This window comes from Pelmatolapia mariae, linkage group LG20 (genome assembly GCF_036321145.2).
Source record: "Pelmatolapia mariae isolate MD_Pm_ZW linkage group LG20, Pm_UMD_F_2, whole genome shotgun sequence".
Classification (NCBI taxonomy): domain Eukaryota; kingdom Metazoa; phylum Chordata; class Actinopteri; order Cichliformes; family Cichlidae; genus Pelmatolapia; species Pelmatolapia mariae.
This window is the reverse complement of record NC_086244.1, coordinates 29,040,439-29,059,041: the sequence shown is the minus strand read 5'-3', so window position 1 is coordinate 29,059,041 and position 18,603 is coordinate 29,040,439. Positions and strand designations below refer to the sequence as shown.

At 39.9% G+C, this 18,603-nt stretch overlaps 1 protein-coding gene across 2 annotated transcripts in view; it reads right to left on the bottom strand.

Annotated features, from left to right (window-relative positions):
* casz1 (castor zinc finger 1) overlaps positions 1-18,603 on the bottom strand; it is a 169,480-nt gene that overhangs the window by 114,830 nt on the left and 36,047 nt on the right. The gene's annotated exons all lie outside the window — the stretch shown is intronic.

The following is an 18,603-nucleotide window of genomic DNA, read 5'->3' as shown; positions in this document are numbered from 1 at the left end:
GTTGAGATTAATTTGAAATCACATCAAGAAAAAAAAGAAAAGAAACAAAACTCAGAGAAAACATCAAAAGGGCCAACTGTCAAAGTTTCAAATCCACGGGGCCCTAGCTATCTCCAGCGTGTGAAACGCAGACTTTTTTCTTGCAGTTTTATTAAATGGTGCATGACATTTTCATTACTCAAGGAAATTAAATTGACTAATTTTCTTACAAGCCCTGTACGTCTGCTATTTTAGGGAGGTGCACAGAAGAGAGCAATTGTTTCAACACCTACACAAAAGAAATGCAAACACGGATGAGCTCGGAGAAGAAAAGTGATTTCAAAGCTTTTAATGAGGAACTTTAGGGTTTTGCTCCTTTTCTTAAAACTGGGTTTTGATCACATCCCCAAGTGCTGATTACTGTTTGTTCATTCATTTTAGAGCCATGTACAGCACGGCGCGCTACAAACTGGAGCCTCCATTTTTCAATATATTGACTTTGAAACAAATTACAGCTTTCCAAAAATAAAAATTAAAAATTAAATATGATGCATTAAAAAATCCGGGTCCAGGTTTGAAGAAGTAAGAACACATTTACTTCAATAGGCTGGAGACTTAAATAACAACATGCTGGCATATTTATATATTACACATGGTGATAATATATGATACATCTCAGTGTAACTGTAAAGGTGAAACCTTTAACCTGTGGATACAGACTTGAACCAGAATTTGTGCTCATAATCTAAAAACAAGCCATTTGTTTTGTTAACACACAAACATATTCATCATCAAAATCATAACAATCATCATCAAACATGGTGTCACACTAAAGCATGGTTAGGGAGATGGCTCCAGTTAAGTATTAAAGATTTAATCCATAAAGAGGACGCTTTGCTTAAACACGGCGAGGACGGCTGAGGAAAATATGGAGTCAGCCAGGACTTCGACATTGCCTCTTCTCTGGAGATGAAAAGGCTGATTACCTTCACCTCTCAGGGGTGTAAGCCACATGGCTGACAACATCATTGGAAAATAGACTACTGAGCTCCTCTGGGCCCTATAACAGCTTACATTTAATGTGGGGGGAAAATTCACACTAAAAAGGAGTTGACACCACAGCCATACTCTCATATTGTTGAATGCGTTATGAAGGAAGCCACTTATTTCTTGATGCTGGTTGTGAAACAGTGATGGCTGAAAAGGGATTTTAAAGACTGTGTAGATAATATACTGGCGGCGGGAGTTAAAAAGTGCAGTTTGAGTAATGCAGATTGTTCTCACTTACTTAAGCTGCATTTCTCCATTCATCTGGAAGATTTTTCCTCATAGAAAGAAAATTCACATTAAAGTTGACCTCAAACGCTCATCCTGCAGCAGAGCCGTCCTGTGAAAGAATCTACAAAGACAAATTTGCTGATTTCCAAAAAGTATTTGCTTAATTTTAAACACAATAGCCGCATTTCAAAGACGGAACGAGCGAAAACGAAAAAGTTGAAGCCAGAAAAATAATTCAAACCAAACGACCGACTGTTTTTTATGTTCTCCACAGTGTTTCGGTGACACACATTGAGTGCCATTGGATAAAAAAAAATGACAATTTAAAAATGATATCCCAGTAATCCTCTGATGAATAAGCTGGAACCCTCTATGTGACCTCTGTGTTCATCAACAGCAACCACAATTTAGTGGCTGCCTGAACTCTATTTCAAAGGTTACTGAATTAACTTAAAATTACTTACAATGCTATTAAAATGCTGAGCTCTTTTGTTGTGGCTGTAAATTAATTTAAAACCTCAGCAATTTGAAATATTCTGAGACATGTCAGGCGGGGGGAAAAAAGAAAAAGAATGGCAGAAGTTGGGCTTTCTCAATGCTTTTGGCTTGGCAAATGCTTGTCTTGAATGATGAGAAAAAGAAATTGGGCTTAACTAGAAACATATGGTATTCCACTGGAGAGGAAGCCTTCGTAAGAGGATCATGGCTGCGTAATAAAAGGAGACAGGAAAAGGGCACGTGTGGCGGTTTGGGTGGATGGGGAGTTTTTTTAAGGCGAGCTGGAGCCAAAGTCTTTTTTTGAAAGCTGCATTGGTGTCCTACTCAAACCCTCTTGATCAGGACACAGAAAACTGAATTAATAACAGAACACTGCAATACAGACAGAGACCTGGACGCTCGCAGGAAAACGGACAAAGACAGTTATCCGTGGAAAAGCCAGGCAGTTACACAAAACAGTCAATTCACAATTTCATCTTTTTTAATTTTCTAATTAAAAACAGTCACACTGGATGTAATGTTTGTACTATATGCATTTTTTAAAATTAGGATTTAAATGAATCTTGCTAATGTCGTCTCTATGTTCTATTTAATTGTCTTACCTTTAAAATGTTGGTGAAACAAATTAACACAATGACAATATTTTTTAATGTCCGATCTAATCCCAAGCATTTTCTGGCATTAAATGTTTTTGGCTTTGACTTTTTTATAGTACCCTGAAAGAAGTTAAAGCCCATTACAATCACAAATATCACAAATTATTTAAATCTTGTGTAACTAAAAACTGCAATTAATGGAAAGTCCACTTGAGGCTGGCTCCAAGAGTGTATCAATCCCTCCTCATGAAAACTGTAATCAGGATGAACTCTTATAAAACACACGCCTTTAAATTATATTTAAAGTCATATGTAGCTGAATGGTTCCGCCTTCAGTTGTAGTAAAAGAAACAAAGAATTCTGCTGTTTAGTTTCTTCAGGAAGTTCGCTTAAATTTAATTCAATTCAATTTTCAATATTACATAAAATTATCACTGGCATGTACTGAATGGGTGAAATCACCCATTGTTTTTTTAAGCCCCATTTTTTTTTGAAGTATTGGATATAATAGTTAGAGGCGGGTCTGACTGAAATTCCACACTCATTGGCTACTGACTTGTGACTGACAACTAGGCAAGTGAGCATAGGGTTTCATACCACAGCAAATTCTCCGTTTTGGTATGATGAAGATTTATAAAACAGATATAATTTTTTTACTCAGTGTGACCCAAAATGAGTGACTGAGTTCATAAACTCAGCAGGAAAGTATTTACAGCAGTCATCACAGGAAGCTGTTTTCCCATAAACTTCTATATGACCAGAAGTGTTTCTCCAATCACAACTATCTGATGGCGTTTTAATAGCATGCAGGTTAACGCAGTTCAGCACTGATGTAAATTTTCAACTCAGAAGCTTAAGTTTATGTTTTATACTCTCTATGAAAAGTGTTAACCTCACTCTCCAACAGTATCGTCTAAATAAACAAAAATTAATTAATATAAAAAGTATATGGTTAGAGTGAATCCACAGTAGCTACACTAACAAAAGATTTTTCCTTAGCATTTTGGATCATCAAAGAAAAAGTTTATGATACTGACACATTTTGTTCAGCAACTGACACCATCTTTCACCACAAATTAAATCCCTATTACGGTATGAACAACCTACACCAAGATCACATGGCCTCAGTGTCACAACCACAAAACTTCTGTTTGGTAAAAACAGGAAAAGACCAAAAGGTAATAACTCATTTCTAGACTTCTCATTCCACTCTTTAAAAACCTGTTAACCATTTCTGCCTTAACTACTGTTAAACCTACAAATAATTAATTAGTGGCAAATTTGGACACAGTGTTATGGTATTTCTTTATATTATTTTATACTAGCAAAAAAATACCCTAAGGTTGGTTTTTGCCAGGCCTGTGGCACTTAAAATTCTTCATTCTGTGAATTGGCCATAATATATAGAAAAATCCAAAAAACTGGGATTTATAACCTAACACAATTGTATGTGGGAAGATGTTCATGCAGTTTTGTTTGTGACCATTAAAGAGCCCATGGGGTAGACACAGACATATACAAACCTATGCTGCAATCATTACATTAAGATATGTTATTGACAATAACAAAAGTCGCAATGTCTCAATCTTAATTCACAATTACACCCAAGCCTTAGATTGCTCTGGTTTTTATCCATACATTGAGAAGTTCCAGTTTGTTATAACACAGTGACATATAATTGGTTTGTCTTTGATGTCAAAACTCCACAACTGGACACATATTTTTGAAAACAGCCATGGCTGTTTTAATGATTAATATCAGTCATGATGCACTACCATGTAAATATCAACAAAAACCTTCATTAGTAGGTCAGTAGCTAAAGGGTCTTAGGCTTTTAGCTTACTGGTGTCTAGTTTGTAGTACTCAGCACTGGGGCATATGTCTGTGCTGTAATCACAACAACAATCTTTTACAGATTGCCCATAATTAGAAAAGCTCCTCTCCAAACCAGCTCCATGTTAAGAGCATGATTGCAGCCAAATTGAGCAGTAATTTGTATGATGTCGATGTGTGCTGTGTGAGGGGAGAAGTCTGATGTTTTAATGCCACTTTTATCAGGCCTGGTTAGCCTGCCTTATTCAAACTAAGCGCATGGACCTTCGGCTGAGACTGGGTAAAGAGCTTCTGTATTGTATCATAGTAAAACAGACATCAAGCTTAAATAAAAGGCTAGAAAAGGCAGAACGGGCATCCACGTTTTCTGTCCTCAGTGACCCCAAGAGACCCATCATGGATGCTAATGGAATCACTTGCCCTACTATTATACAAAAACCTAAACATCACCTGGCTGGCTGTGTGTGAAGGACAGATGCACTCATTATTATTCTGCAATGCTTATCAAGGCCGCGCTACTGAGCAGTCCAATAAAGACTGCCCAGTTACTGTACCACAGACATGTTAGCAAAGTAGTAAGGAAACTGGAAGATTTTGGGTTTTAAAAGTATCTGTAAATCATATTTTGCGATTGCGGTTTCATAAACTTTTCAAAAACGTTGCTCTGTAGAGATAAAACAACAGATGAATGAATAAATGAATGAATGTGTATCTAGATTGATTTTATATAATCTTACAAAATCAGTTATGAATCAAAGTTAAGAATTTGAAGATAAGAAAAGGGCGAATAAATATAAAATAATTCTATATTATGTTTAGGGAACACAGTATTAGTACACCTCTGGTAGAAGGTGTTTGCCATTATATAATGAGAAGTATAATATTTAATTATTATGCTACATCATGCAATGTATTTTTAATTTAAAGCCACATATTACGTAACTAAATTCTTTGACAATTACAAAGCTCTGTATAAAAGCACTAGGCTATAAAAATACGAAACCCTTTAACAGACTGAAAAGACCGGGCAGTGACAAGCTGTATCAACACAGGCCTGAGAGAATGTCTCCTTCACCCACCATAATTACCGCTGCCAATCCAGAGTGATTTTATAATTCCAAAATCATGACACTTCACAAAGACACTGTAATTGCATTAGGATACTCTTTCAGTCTTCAAATGTCTATTTATTCATTTTTCCAAGGACCTGTCCTGAAATATATCTGGGGGGGGGGGGGGGGGGTTTCTGAAAGCCACCTCATGAGAAGATGAGGAATTTTTCATGAAAACATAAAAATTTCCACTTGAGATCATCACTTGCTCTCTACTCTCTGCTCTCAAAACATCCCAGAATAGCGCAATGGCATGGTGTTAGATACTTAGAGCATAATTTTGAAGTCCAAAAGGGAAATTTAAAGCTAATAATAGTCAATAAGGCGAAACCTCAAGAGTGTCAGATTTACATAGATACAATTTTTTTTTTTTTTAAAAAGAAGAAGAAATTTTTGGATCTATGCCAAGTTGCAGCTTACATCAATGTTTGACAAGGCTCACAAAATATATGTAGTGAAGACTCTGGACTTACAGAAAGTAACATTATGATGCCCCGTGTTTTTTCATAAACATGGAATCAATAGTTGATTTATAACCAAAAGATGTTTTGAGATTACTGACATTGATCACTCCATTCGTACCAGTCCATCCTTATGTCCATCCAAGTGGACATGTGCGCCAATTCTGACCCCCCCCCCCCAAAAAAAAAAAAAACCCTCAAAGTATTCAAGAGAAGTGAGAAAAGGTGAGCTTAGTGGGCGTACCAGTGTGACTTTTACCACAAAATGAAATTGGTGCCTTCTGGAAATGCCAAGCTCATAAGAATGGAATGAAACTGTCAGGCCAGGATGGGAAGGTACAGCTGTCACTTGTCATTCTAAATGTAAATCTGCATTAAGTGGACACTTTTTAAAACACACTGTGCTTGTTGAAGAGTAGCAGGTTTACATCCATCCATAGCGCTCGGCAGTGTTTTCTCCCTCACTCTGGCCAACAAATTTGTCAGAGCCAAAGGTTACAGTTCACCACTGAGACAATACGTTCATGACAGGCTTAAGTTACTGAGGATGGTGCTGTTTTCTGGTTAGTGACTCCCAGCCAAATGATACCATAGCTGCACAGCTAGATAGTTGCTAAGGTCGTGCAGGCCTAGAGACTGGTGACCCCCTGGAAACCTCTGGTTGCTAGGGAAAACTGTGTATTTCCAAACAATTGATGAGCAGTTGCTGGAATTTGCTGACTGTCATTAGGGGAAATCAGTCGCAAAGAGGGGTCTGCTCCAAAAACCTCCTGATGATTGATTTGGGCTCAGACGGCCACAGTCTGCACAGTAGTTTGCCAGCCAACCGCAGAGTGGTAGTGAAACTGTGAAAAGTGTGACAGTCTCCGTTTCTGGTGTGCATTGCACTCTTCACAGTTTCACTACCACTTCCATGCAGTTCCATCCAAACTACAGGTGACGTAGCAATCTGCTAGTGATCAAAGAATCACAAGGTTTTTGGTGCAGCATGTTTCTTTGCAATCAATTTCAACTAACCAAAGCAAACAACCTCCGGCAAACAATTGGCAACCGGTTGGGGAGTACACATTTTACCCCTGGTGAGCTATGACCACCAGGAGGTTCACTGACTGCTCTCTGGTCCTGCGTGGATTTAGCAGATGATTTCACAGTAACTGGCGGTATGTTCTAGCAATTTTTCCATAGCGACTAATGGTTGCCAGGGGTGTGCAAGGAGGTTGCCAATTGGTCCCTAGGCCCATGTGACTGGAAACCATCACTGGAAACAACATGATAAAAAAAAAAACCCCACTACAGTTGTTTCAAAGGTAGCACACTAAAAGTATGTTTGATGTAATTTCCCAACAGTGGCAAGTTTCACTGGACTATGTTTGTGGCAAACACCAATATACTAGTCATGTGCTTTTTGCTATCATAATGGGTTAAACTTTCTTCACATTTTCACACACTTAAAAAAAGAAAAATGAAAACGAAATGAAATGAAATAGAGGTTGGCTAGTTTTCACAAATGTAAAACTGCATTCCTGTGCAGATGTTTTACAACTGCTAAATGTTTGTAGCTAGCTAGCATGTATACCTGTATAGGTTCTCACTCATCCAGGTCATTACAGTTTTTTTTTATTATACATTAAAAAAGAAAAAAACCTAAAGAAATCCAGTCGTCTTCTTTTCAAACCCTTAGATCTTACAGCAGATGCTAATGCTCACAATCCATTAGAAGTTAGCATTTGTTCTTTTGTTTTTTGCTAATTAATTATCATATTGCAAGACCCATGCAGTGCAAACATCACCATGTCACAATAACATAAGTCTTGTTTTTACTGGGTAGAACAGAGATAAAACATCACAACCAGTTACACATGGCACCCACATAAACTGGCCCGATCTGACAGTTTGTCAACGAGAACATCTGACATGCTCTGTTCAGGTTCACGTACTGCAAGACCTGTAAAACAGCTTTTCTACAAATAAGAATATCGCTTTCTCTTTCGTTATTTATTATTAATTTCCAGCTAATTCTTGCAAATCAAAAGAAAGAAGAGTCATCTAACAACCGACATGAAAGTTGTGCTTTGTTTTACTGACACAGGTGCAGTGAGCTTCAGATCTCTATTACATGTTACACCGTGGATGCAAACAGTCTTCAAGTGCTTGACAAAGTAAGCCCCAACGTTTATCTCTTGAGCCAATCTGCCCATTCGCCTCTTCAGAGTTACGCCTGTCTTGTTATGACTTGTGGTAATGACACGACTATTACATAGCTGCTGCTGGGTAATGAATTAACAGCTAAAATATTACCGTTTTAAAGTTTGTTTTAAATCCAGAGTGTTTACAGAGGTACTGTATGTATTCAGTTTTGCCCTTCAGGTGTTTATGAAGAAAGATTTTGAGCACCGCAACCATTTACAGAACTGGAAGTCTAATCATATCAATGTGAAATACAGTTCTTGGGCATACTGCTTTCTGGCCAAGTGACGGCTTCAGATCTGCTCACTTAAGAAAATTGATGAGATCATTGCCAAAATGGTGCCCTTGACAGACATTGAAATGATAGCAAGCGTTAAGTTTTATGCGATGTAGTTGACTCCAACATAACCATACTACAAGCTCTGATCAACTAGTCAACCCACACGGCACCAGCAGAAAACGGCTGATGTGCTTTCCTCTGTCTTGCACAAAAGGCACATTTACTTCATAAATGCAGCCTCTCTTCATTTAAAAAGCAACACTGCTGTGCTAAACGTTGGCTCTCTATTTACTCCTCCAAGAAGTATCATAAATACAGACACAAAAAGGATTCTAATTGAGAAAACTCCACTTTATTTGATTCATCACTTCAGCAGCCTGATTGTTTTAGATACACAATTGCCACACATTTGGGACTCGAGCAGAGGAAGAGGGAGTGGCAAAATAATACTTAAACAAACAGACAAACATAAAATATTTCTGGATGATGCTAAAATCCCTGCAGAGCACCAAAAGCATGGGGCTTAAAGATTTACTGCAGTCCTCTTATCTTTCATTACTGACAAGTGTGAAAGAGAGGCAAACATATTCTACTTTCTGCATTTCTGTTCTGATCCCAGTCCAACTCGATTAAACATTTGTGTTTCAGAGGATGTGTCAACTTCATTCTCAGAGCCCTGCTTGCATTTAGGAGAAAAAAAGGGAGGAAAACTGTCTCAGAAATTAAGTTCTTTAAGACCATCTTCCCCCTCTTCTGTTCTTAATAAAAGATCTGTTTCTTTTTGTTGTTTTTTTCTCATAAAGCTGTGCAACGTATGAAAGCCCTGGAATGAAAGCCAGTACAATAGCTTTATGAAACAAAGGCAGGAAGGAGATTGAGGGGAAAACAGGGGGAAAATGGCATCATCTCTAAACTTAATGAAACAGCATCCTTTCATTTTTTCTGGTAATTATAATAAAGATGGAAAAACATAATAAACGTCTCCCTGCCCCCACCTGCTAACAGTAATTATAATAGACTCAACAATAAATGGTAAAGCAGCACAGAGCTGCATCTTGGGAATTCTCAGGGGTCTGTGGATTAGCTTGAAAAGCCTGAATGATTAAAATACACTAATTAAAATTTTGTGTTCCTTGGTAACTCGTCTTCCAGGGCCCCTTGTGCTGGCAAAATGGGAATAAATGCGACAAAAGCAAATACTCTTTTGGACCTGAATAAATAAACAAGTCTAATCAACTTAATGTTTTTACAGAGCGAGTTACATAAAAACTTCCTTGATGACCTTTCCTCGCAGCCGTACTTTGCACCCACCAGGACAATAGCAAGTATATTTTGACTATGTTGTTCTAATCAAGCAAGACATGCCAGACAGGTTAGATGTCCTATTATGCTGCTTTTGATTAGGCGGTTCAGCCTCATTGTGACTTCTAATTGTTATTTAGACAAAGTTTGACATCACTGGACAAATAACTTTGTCAGCTGCTTGAGGCTGAAGAGGGATACTCAAGCTTCTAACTTTTGTACACAAAACCAACAAAAAAAACAGCAGTACATTAATGACAATATGTTACAAATCACTGGTTTGGAGACAGTGAAATCAATTTTGCATTTTCAGATTTCTGCACAGTGTCTAGTATTTATCACAAGGGTGATGAGCAAGGCAAGTGCACTTTTGCAATGCACAGTTTAAACACCAGACATGCAGGGCTTTGTCTTTCTCTTACAATGGGTAATACTCAAAAACTGGAAAAATTAAATCATCTTTTTGGGGGGTTTTGGTCTTCCTAAGGAGTCTCCTGCAAATCGGTACTTTGGCTTTTGTAAACTCTGTGCGGTCACTGGTACTTGGCCCCCTTCTGCCAGGGTGTCAAAATAGCACCTCGCTTCGAAAAAACGCTGTAATTCCTGCCGGTATTACCGAAGAGGCTAAAAAGATTCAAAAAGCCTGCTCCCAAATTTAATTACCTTTGCAGTTAACCACAGCTTAGCAGCCAATGACCTGATATTTCCACTGAAGACTAGCTAAGGGGGGATGGATTGGAGACGGACGCGCCGAGTGGGCCACAGAGACTGCCATGCGTGGCAATCCAGGGCGGCTCAGAGCCATCCGGTGGGCATACTCATTGCCAGCAAAGGCAACAACAGCACACATGTGGCCCTATCTTCTGCTGGAGTGCAAATTAGATACAGTTGATTAAAATATTGAGTCATTTCACAGTCACTGTTGGGGGAATAAAAAGAGTGTGAGTACTGAAAATGTGCTGTGGTGTGTGTGTGAGAGAGAGAATATTGGTATGAGAAAAAAAGTAAGAGAGAGAAAAGAGAGCTCTCTTAAATTTGTACATATTTCTCATTTATATAGATTTCCTTTGACAAACATGCCCTTTCCCAAAGGACAACTTTGAAGCGCCTCTGCTCGCAATATCAAAGAATTCTCAGCAATCACTCAGTCCACGTCACCACAGTATATATATAAGTGTTGTGAAGAGCAGCGTGCAGGGTTATATACCGGTGTTCATGAACGGCAGAACGGTATCCAACATTCAACATCGCGTCCACCCTCCCTCCTTTTTTTTTTAACTCAAGAAAGAAAAAAAAGTCCCAAGTTCTTTGTTCACTAAAAAAGTGAATATGACTTGTGTTATAAAAACTTCTGCCTCGCTGCAATATAACAAAAGAAAATTAACACTTTGGGGTTGCCCTGGTAACCTAATTGCATCACAACACTGCACACAGGAGCCAAAGTAACTGAATTTTGATGAAAAGGCGGTGATAATTTACGGCATTGAGAAATTAGTTGCCGTGGCGACGCGTTAATTACATCTCAAATTAACAATGCAAGTGTAGTGAAATTAAATATAAATCATATTTTCTGCATAAATTACAGGGGTTGATTAGTGCGGGCGCCAGGAGAGAGAGGTTGAGATTCCAAGGGCCTGTCACATCCCCCCCCTCCCTCTCCCTCCTCCCTCTCTCTCTCCCTCTCTCTGTCTTTCCCTCCTCCTATTCCTCAATGCCACCCCCCCCCCCCCCCCCCCCCCCCCCACCCTCCTCATCCTGACTGGTTCCCTTAAAGACAGGGACTGGATTAGTATAGCTGGCCTGGCATATTAGTGGATTTGCATGTTTGTGTGTTATCTGTCCACAAACACTTCTGCACATTTTTGCCAGAACACGTGTTTTGTTGTTGCTGTTGTTTGTTATGCAAGTGCATGTGCACAATCGCAATTTTGTACATCTGCGCTGAAACCGTAAATTCTGCATACGTGTGATTGTTGTACGTGCACGCGTGTGTTTGCCTTTGCTTGGTGCTGCAGGGAGAATTCAGATCTTTGAATCCATTTTACACTGCTCCATATTGGAAGACCTTCCACCAAATATCCATTTATATGTGTCAAATAAATATCCATCTCCAGTCACACCCAGCCTCATTACCATGATGCTCAGTGAACACTAAAAAAAAATCAGATTTCAATTAAGAGAATCCAGTGTATACAAGTTTCAAACGTGTGCAGTGTCTACCATATAAAACGAAGCGTCTCGATATCTGAAGAGTATTTCCCACATGCAACATGCCTGGCTGACTGACAGGCTATGTGTGTCAGCGGGTGTTTAACTGTTTATCTGAGGTTTGTGTAGATCTAAGAAAGAAAGAAGACACAGAAAGCACAGCAGAGAGGGAAAGTGAGTCTCTCCTCCCCTCGATTCCTCATGTGGCCCAACTTCCCTTTAAGCATCACAAACAAACCTCAGGAGTGATGTCAAGGAGGGAGGGTGATGGTGGGGGTGCTGAGCTGAGAGAGAAAGCTGAGCGCAAACACAACAGCAACAGGAACCAACTTCAGCCATCTAAATTATTCATATACCAGATGGATACGTTTCCCCGGGATTTCACAGTAAAACACAGCTATTCAGCTTCCCTGCGCGTCGCCGTGTCTATTCAACGGACGGCGCCGGGAATCAAGATAACTATCACTTTATCTAAATCATTTCATGTCTGATTCATATCAACTTTGAAGAGTGGAAGCCCCTCGACACCGTGATCTCACGTTTGTTCTATTCCACAGGCACAATGAGGGGGGAACATGTTCTCTTTCCTCCATCTTCAAAGATGTAGGCAATGCTATGACCTTGTCTGAAGGATATTATACAAATCAGAGGGTCCTTAGAGACGCGTGTCATGTATATCACCGACTACACCTCGCTCGCTTGATGTGAGCTTGTAGGCAGTCCAAGGGTTCGGGGATTGAAGGAAAAGGCAACATGCAGTAAACTGTACTATTGTTTCAGGTGCTCTCCTTATTTACTTGTGTGAAGCTTTCAAGGATAATTTGGGAAAATCTTGAACGTCCAGTTGTTTTTGTTTTGTTATTTGTTATTTTTATGTTATTATACTCCCATGAAATCACAGTTAAATACATCTATAGTGCATACAAAAGGACAAAAAAAGCATAACTCTAAAAAGGTACAGCACTAAAAATGAGAAAATATATAGAGCAAGTAAAAAAAAAATCTTTTCAGTTCCTCCAGTTAAATTTTTATTTACTAAACAGGACAGAAAAATTACCTGAAGGAGCAAAACTCATCCAAGTTCGTATAAAGTCTGTGCATTAGTAAAAACCTTCTAATATTTCAAAAGTATTTGATAAAAATAATGATCCTTGGTCTAAACTTTTAGTCACTGCATCACTCATGAAAGGGACTTTCAGGCGCTCTCTTCTTCACAAGAGGTCACCGCAGCAGGTAGCTCTGTATGTTTGATATGGCAGATTTATTTATTTATTTTTTTACACCTGATGCCCTTCCTGACACACCCCCAAAGGCATTGGTGTCTCCTCCCAAGACTGAACTGGGAATCTTTCACGTGTTAAGCAATTGTGTAAACCACCAGAGTAAGGAGCCTCTAGTCATGAAATCAGACACTGAAAAAAGGCATAAATTTCAAAAGCTTTGAAACGTCTTTAACCTTGTATGCTTGAATAAAAAGATACTGTATTTACAGCAGTTTAGCGAAAACTAACAGTGTCACATTTTAAATACACTATTAAGTTGGAGATTTAGATTTGGCATGCAACAAAACATTCCCCATTTCCCTGGGTGCAGCTACTAATGGGCAGGAAACTTATCATAAATACCTGCCTAACTAATCCACCCCTATAATAATTACTATGTGCCATTACATTCTACCCCCCACCCGATGTCAACAAATTTAATTTTTAACACAAACTGTCATGCCTCATTTCATACACAGTAACTTCCTTTGCTGGGACAAGGAGGTTGGGATGACCTCAGTCCCTCGGGGTGCTCCTCTGCTATAGTCATCCATTTGTGAATGAAGATGACGACTTTTAAAAGGACAAGACATCATTAAGAGAATAAGTAGCCTTTCCAGCAGTCTTTTTTGCAACCCCCCACCACCTGGACGTAATTCCAAAGCCTTAAAACAGAACCGAAAGTGGTTGCGAGTGGGAGGGGTGGCGATTTAATGGTCCAATAATGTCTCAGCCAAAGCATAGTGTCCTCCTAAGGTGGTACAAAAAAAAGTAACGCACTGAGACTGACCAGTTTGTTGATTTAAGAGGCAGTTAAGGATGCTCTGAAAGTGCCCACATTGAGTGAAATAAAGCCCTATATAAGGTGACGCAACACAGCAGCCGAAGTGGATACTCTATCCACACAAACGGATGAATTCTATCAAAATACCACATGTCAGCGTATGACACTGAAACCAAAGATGGTCAAATGACATTTATTTAAGTGGCACATCTTCTACTGTAGATAGAAAAGGTCAATAAAAACAAGTCGGGGACTGCACTATCAAGCTGTAAAAGATGCCTGTGTCATCCGTCCCTATTTGTCGCTCTTTTTCCGTCCTTTTTCCTCATGCTTCTCCTCTCTTTCAGGTTACTGTCTCTCACAAAATGTTAAGTCTAGCAACACGGCAGGCTTCGCAGGCGTCGCATCATCAGTCATCCTATGCCTAAACATAGGACGAGCTGCAAGTGCGGCAGGCGCAGCATTACTCGACCCCTATCTTAAATCTGCCACTGTTTGCGTTTAACGGGAAATTGGCAACTAAAGTTTTGAAATCTGAATCAATAAGCCGAATAAAATCAGGTTTTAAATGTGACAGGGTTCGCCTAAATGTCAAATAACCTAGTGTATCAAAAAGAAAAGGCAAGACCTTCCCAACAAGTTTAAATAAACCCTGCAGGATAATGCTGGCTCTCCTGGGGGAACCAAAAGCTGATGGCTTTGAAACAGGAGGGAGGGTATTTTCAGCGGGGCTGCCCAGCATGTGAGATCCTGTATGTCTCACAGCTGATCTTGTTTTATTGAAAGGTTGTTTGAAAGGCCCTGAACCCAAGACACCAGTGGTCATGTTTGTTTGGCTTAAAGAGAAGCAGCATTCAAAAGAGCAGCACAAGTAGTCAGAGTACACAAAGGAAAATGAGATGGGTTAGTGCCCGTAGTAGCTCGGAAATACAGGCAGGGAAGATTTGTAAAAATTAATAAAATGGTCTCAGTACAGCTTCAATTACAACCTGCTTCGAATGTGCACGGCACAAGCCGAGCTTAGCGCTGCACTGTGCAAATAAGTGCCAAAACCAGCGCTGTTATCAGGTAATGGAGTCAGTGGGAGAGAGAGGGCCTTTGTGAACTTGACACTCCCATTAAGCCCCTACTGGAAAGTGCAGTATTTGATCAGGAGATGGGAATTGAGCAAAAATGAACTGAAACTAGATCCCACATGACTTATTTTCCTGTTGGCTCTCAGCTTTAGGTGTCACTCAGACTTAATAAAGCTTTCAGATTTTCATTTTATCACAGAAAATAGACTGGGCAAAAATAAAATCACTCGGTTTTGCCTTAATGGAGCAAAGTAATGGCGAGGTGAAACTGACACAACACATTTTGTCCATAGTAATACCATCAAAATGAAAGCATATTCACTTCTTGAGTTTTCCAAGAATCAATTCAAACTGAATATTGCCCTTTTCCACAGACTTTATTTCATAATGGTTCCAACAAATACAGCACTTTGGCAATAGCCTGTCACCTCGGGTGATACCAACACAGCTATTTCAACCTATAGAGTTACAGTATTCTCTAGCCCACACTGAGCCTCCTCCACCAACCTATAACTCTTATTTTATTTCCGCACTTTATACATTAGAGGTACATTACACCCATCCCAGTAGATAGGATGAGTCCACTTTTACACCCAGGTGTTACATTGCAAGGTTAGGTCATTTGGATGGCTATGACCTTTGATGGCTCCATCTTCAATGAAAATTATCTGGCGATCTCCGCATTGACATGCACACGGATGCCCTTGTGCTGTACATTCACACTATGGTGATAAGAGCAATTCACTTGGGAGACATTATGGAAATGTTCATTTGGGAATTACGAATTATAATTAGAATGTATGGCCACATTTCTCTGTCTTAAGTATGGTGGGGTTTGCTTGGTTTTACAGGCACGGCACTAAGAAGCGAGAGCAGGACGTTTCCTGCATCTTTCCTGAACTTTTCCTTTTGTGGAGCGTATGGCTGGTGTGTTTATCATTCAAGTCTTCTTTAGAGAATGCTTTGCTTTTAAAGAAGTAATTAGACCAAGTAAAGTGAGAGGAAAAATCCAACTCTGAGTCCCGAGTGTTCTGGTAAGCGATTAATTATTCTGAGGAAGACAGATGTTAAATTGTGTATGCCCATCAGCGCTAAGACTTTCTGAAGATTTATCATTCATGTAAATCATGAATAAAATATTTCCTTGTTGTGAGAAAATGCTACATCTGTTTGGCGCATCATTTACTCCCGACTGCAGGAAAATAAGCACACAAATCTGACCTATTAAAGCTCGTTTTTGACACACTGTGGACATTTAAGTGTTTGAGGTATAGAGATTCAAATCTGTATGCTGTTTGCAAACAATTGTATGAATGTCGTCCCAACTGAACCAAACTCTTCTCCTAAGGGGCCTCGTGTATAAGGTAAACTAGTACTGCATGTACACGAAGCTTACGTTTTTATTATCTGCCCAAATGTATGAATAAATAAGCAGAAACTGTGAAGCGAATGGGATGGTGTCATGGGGATCAGGGACAAGGCAATGGTGGTGGCAGAGGTTGAGCCACAAGCCACCGGGACGGCAGCGTCTCCAATCGCCCCTGGCGACCATCACGTTGCCATGCTCCGGAACAGACAGGCCTGCTCGCACAACAGATGGAACTAATGATGCGAAACAAAAGAGATCATTTCACCGTGGTCCTCTAGGAAGCCACAAAGAGAGGCTTGGAAGTTTGAATGATGGGATCAGGGGACTTGCATGGGGTTAGATATGGATAGCCTTTTTTTTTTTCCAGGAGGTGCTCAGATGAATAGGAAAAAGGATCTTTGATGTTTGCTACTGAAAGCACCAAGTTTAAAAGGCGACTATGAAAAAAATAAGAAAAATGGAAATTAATGTTGAAGCTCTGCTGATGATGCCCAGTAGGGATGGGGCATTTCTTTTTTCCTAGATAAATATCAGGTCACATATCAGACATCAGAGCCTCGAGGTAAAATTTTCAATGATGGAGAAGACAGTTGTGAATCTGTAGTTGTAAAAACTTTTTAGCATAACATGTTTAACGGTTCAGTCAGTTTTACAGATAACCTTAACTGCAACTAAACACGGTTTTAACCATAAAGTTTTCACTTCCTGGTTGAAACTAAAACTCGTTTCAGGTCAGCTCTTTCTACGGAATACTTGGTGAAGAAAGAAGAATTTTAATTCTAACATTTAGGGTAAATTTGTACAAGAAAATAATATCGAAACTGTCTACCGAACACGGCTTTTTCCTGCCACTGTGTCAGATAACGGTTATAAACAAACGGCCGTGTCCTGAACAGTCAAAAACAAATCAAATTTGAGCTGAGGACATTTGCATATCCTGAGGGACAGGATTAGATTTAGAGGTCATGTCTTACGAGCCAGTTCTCAACAGATGCCAATGTAATGTTTCTATGTCAAGTACATTCCATTGAAGCCCAGCCTGTTTTCCCAAGTCCGACAGTCAGAGAGAGGGAGCGCTGCTCGCTAAATGCAGAACGTGAACTGAGAGAAGCCAAACACCTTGGGATGGGATTTAACCAGGATGGAGCAGAGTAGAGCCCAATCCATGCCCATCCACACATGGAGGGGATCACTGGGAAAAGTTCAGCTCCGACGCTGACACAAACAGCGGAGCAAGGCCTGTATTAGAGTCAGGTTAGCAAAGATAACACTATCAGCCTGATCCCCATGGGTACCAAATGCCGGGCCTTGCTGGCAAATAAAGCTACAGTGTCTTGACTCCTTGGCACATTAGCTCTGATTACAATGACCTTCATTATATCAGCTACCCTTATTACAACACGTAGAAGGCGTCTCTCCCCTGGGCAAAGCACAGTGGGGGAAAGACTGAAGGAAAGTGTGGAGATTCACTTGTAAGGACTGAGCTATGAAAGCTAAAGCACAGACCTGTGCTGTAGTGCACAATTACCACCTGTGAAAACACTCATAACAGTCACAACTGATGACTAGTCACTTCACTTGAAGAGAGTTTGTAGATGTATTATTCAATTCAGATTCAAGTGTACCGCAGTGATCTCCTGGGGTCACTCAGATATAATGGTACTTGAAATATGAGAACTAATTTAAACTTTTTTTATTTACATTTTTATTTTGAATCTATGATTTTCAAACTCAAAACTCTGAAGAAGCTTTCCGGGGCAATACCAAAAATATGTGGGTTTTTTTTACATTACTAAAAATGGATATCTTGACTGAACCACAAACACTGTGTGAGTTTTAATAGATTTCACGTGTGAATAATAACATGCTTGACTATTCAAGGATTTGCCTACGGAGGCAGCCAACCCCTGCTTAATATGTAACAATGTCGTTAACCTCAATTTCCTGCCTAGTCTGCCCCTCCACAGGCCACATTGTTAGCTTGAGGAAGCTCTTGGCAAAGACTACCGCCATGGTGGTGACTCTCATTCAGTCTGACCACCCTGCAGATACGGGGATTCTCCCCCGCAGACCTGCTCATCCCTCCTTCAGGCCCCTCACTGTGCAGCTCACCCTCCCTCTTTGTTGGCAGGTGACTCAGAACAACAGATGTTGGCCTGAGAGAGCCGCTACATCGCAATCACCCAGCTCTGCCAACATGCCCAACACGGGATGAGTCGAACTGTGGGGGGTTCTCAGGACCATCCTTTCAGCCAGCAGGGGAGAGGGGGTGGGGGGGTTTATTTATGTGCCGAGATACAAGGAGGTAAAGGGGTCGGCAAATCAGCTTGCTTTGGATTAAGAACAAATCAGCAGATTTTAAGATTTATGAGAAGTGC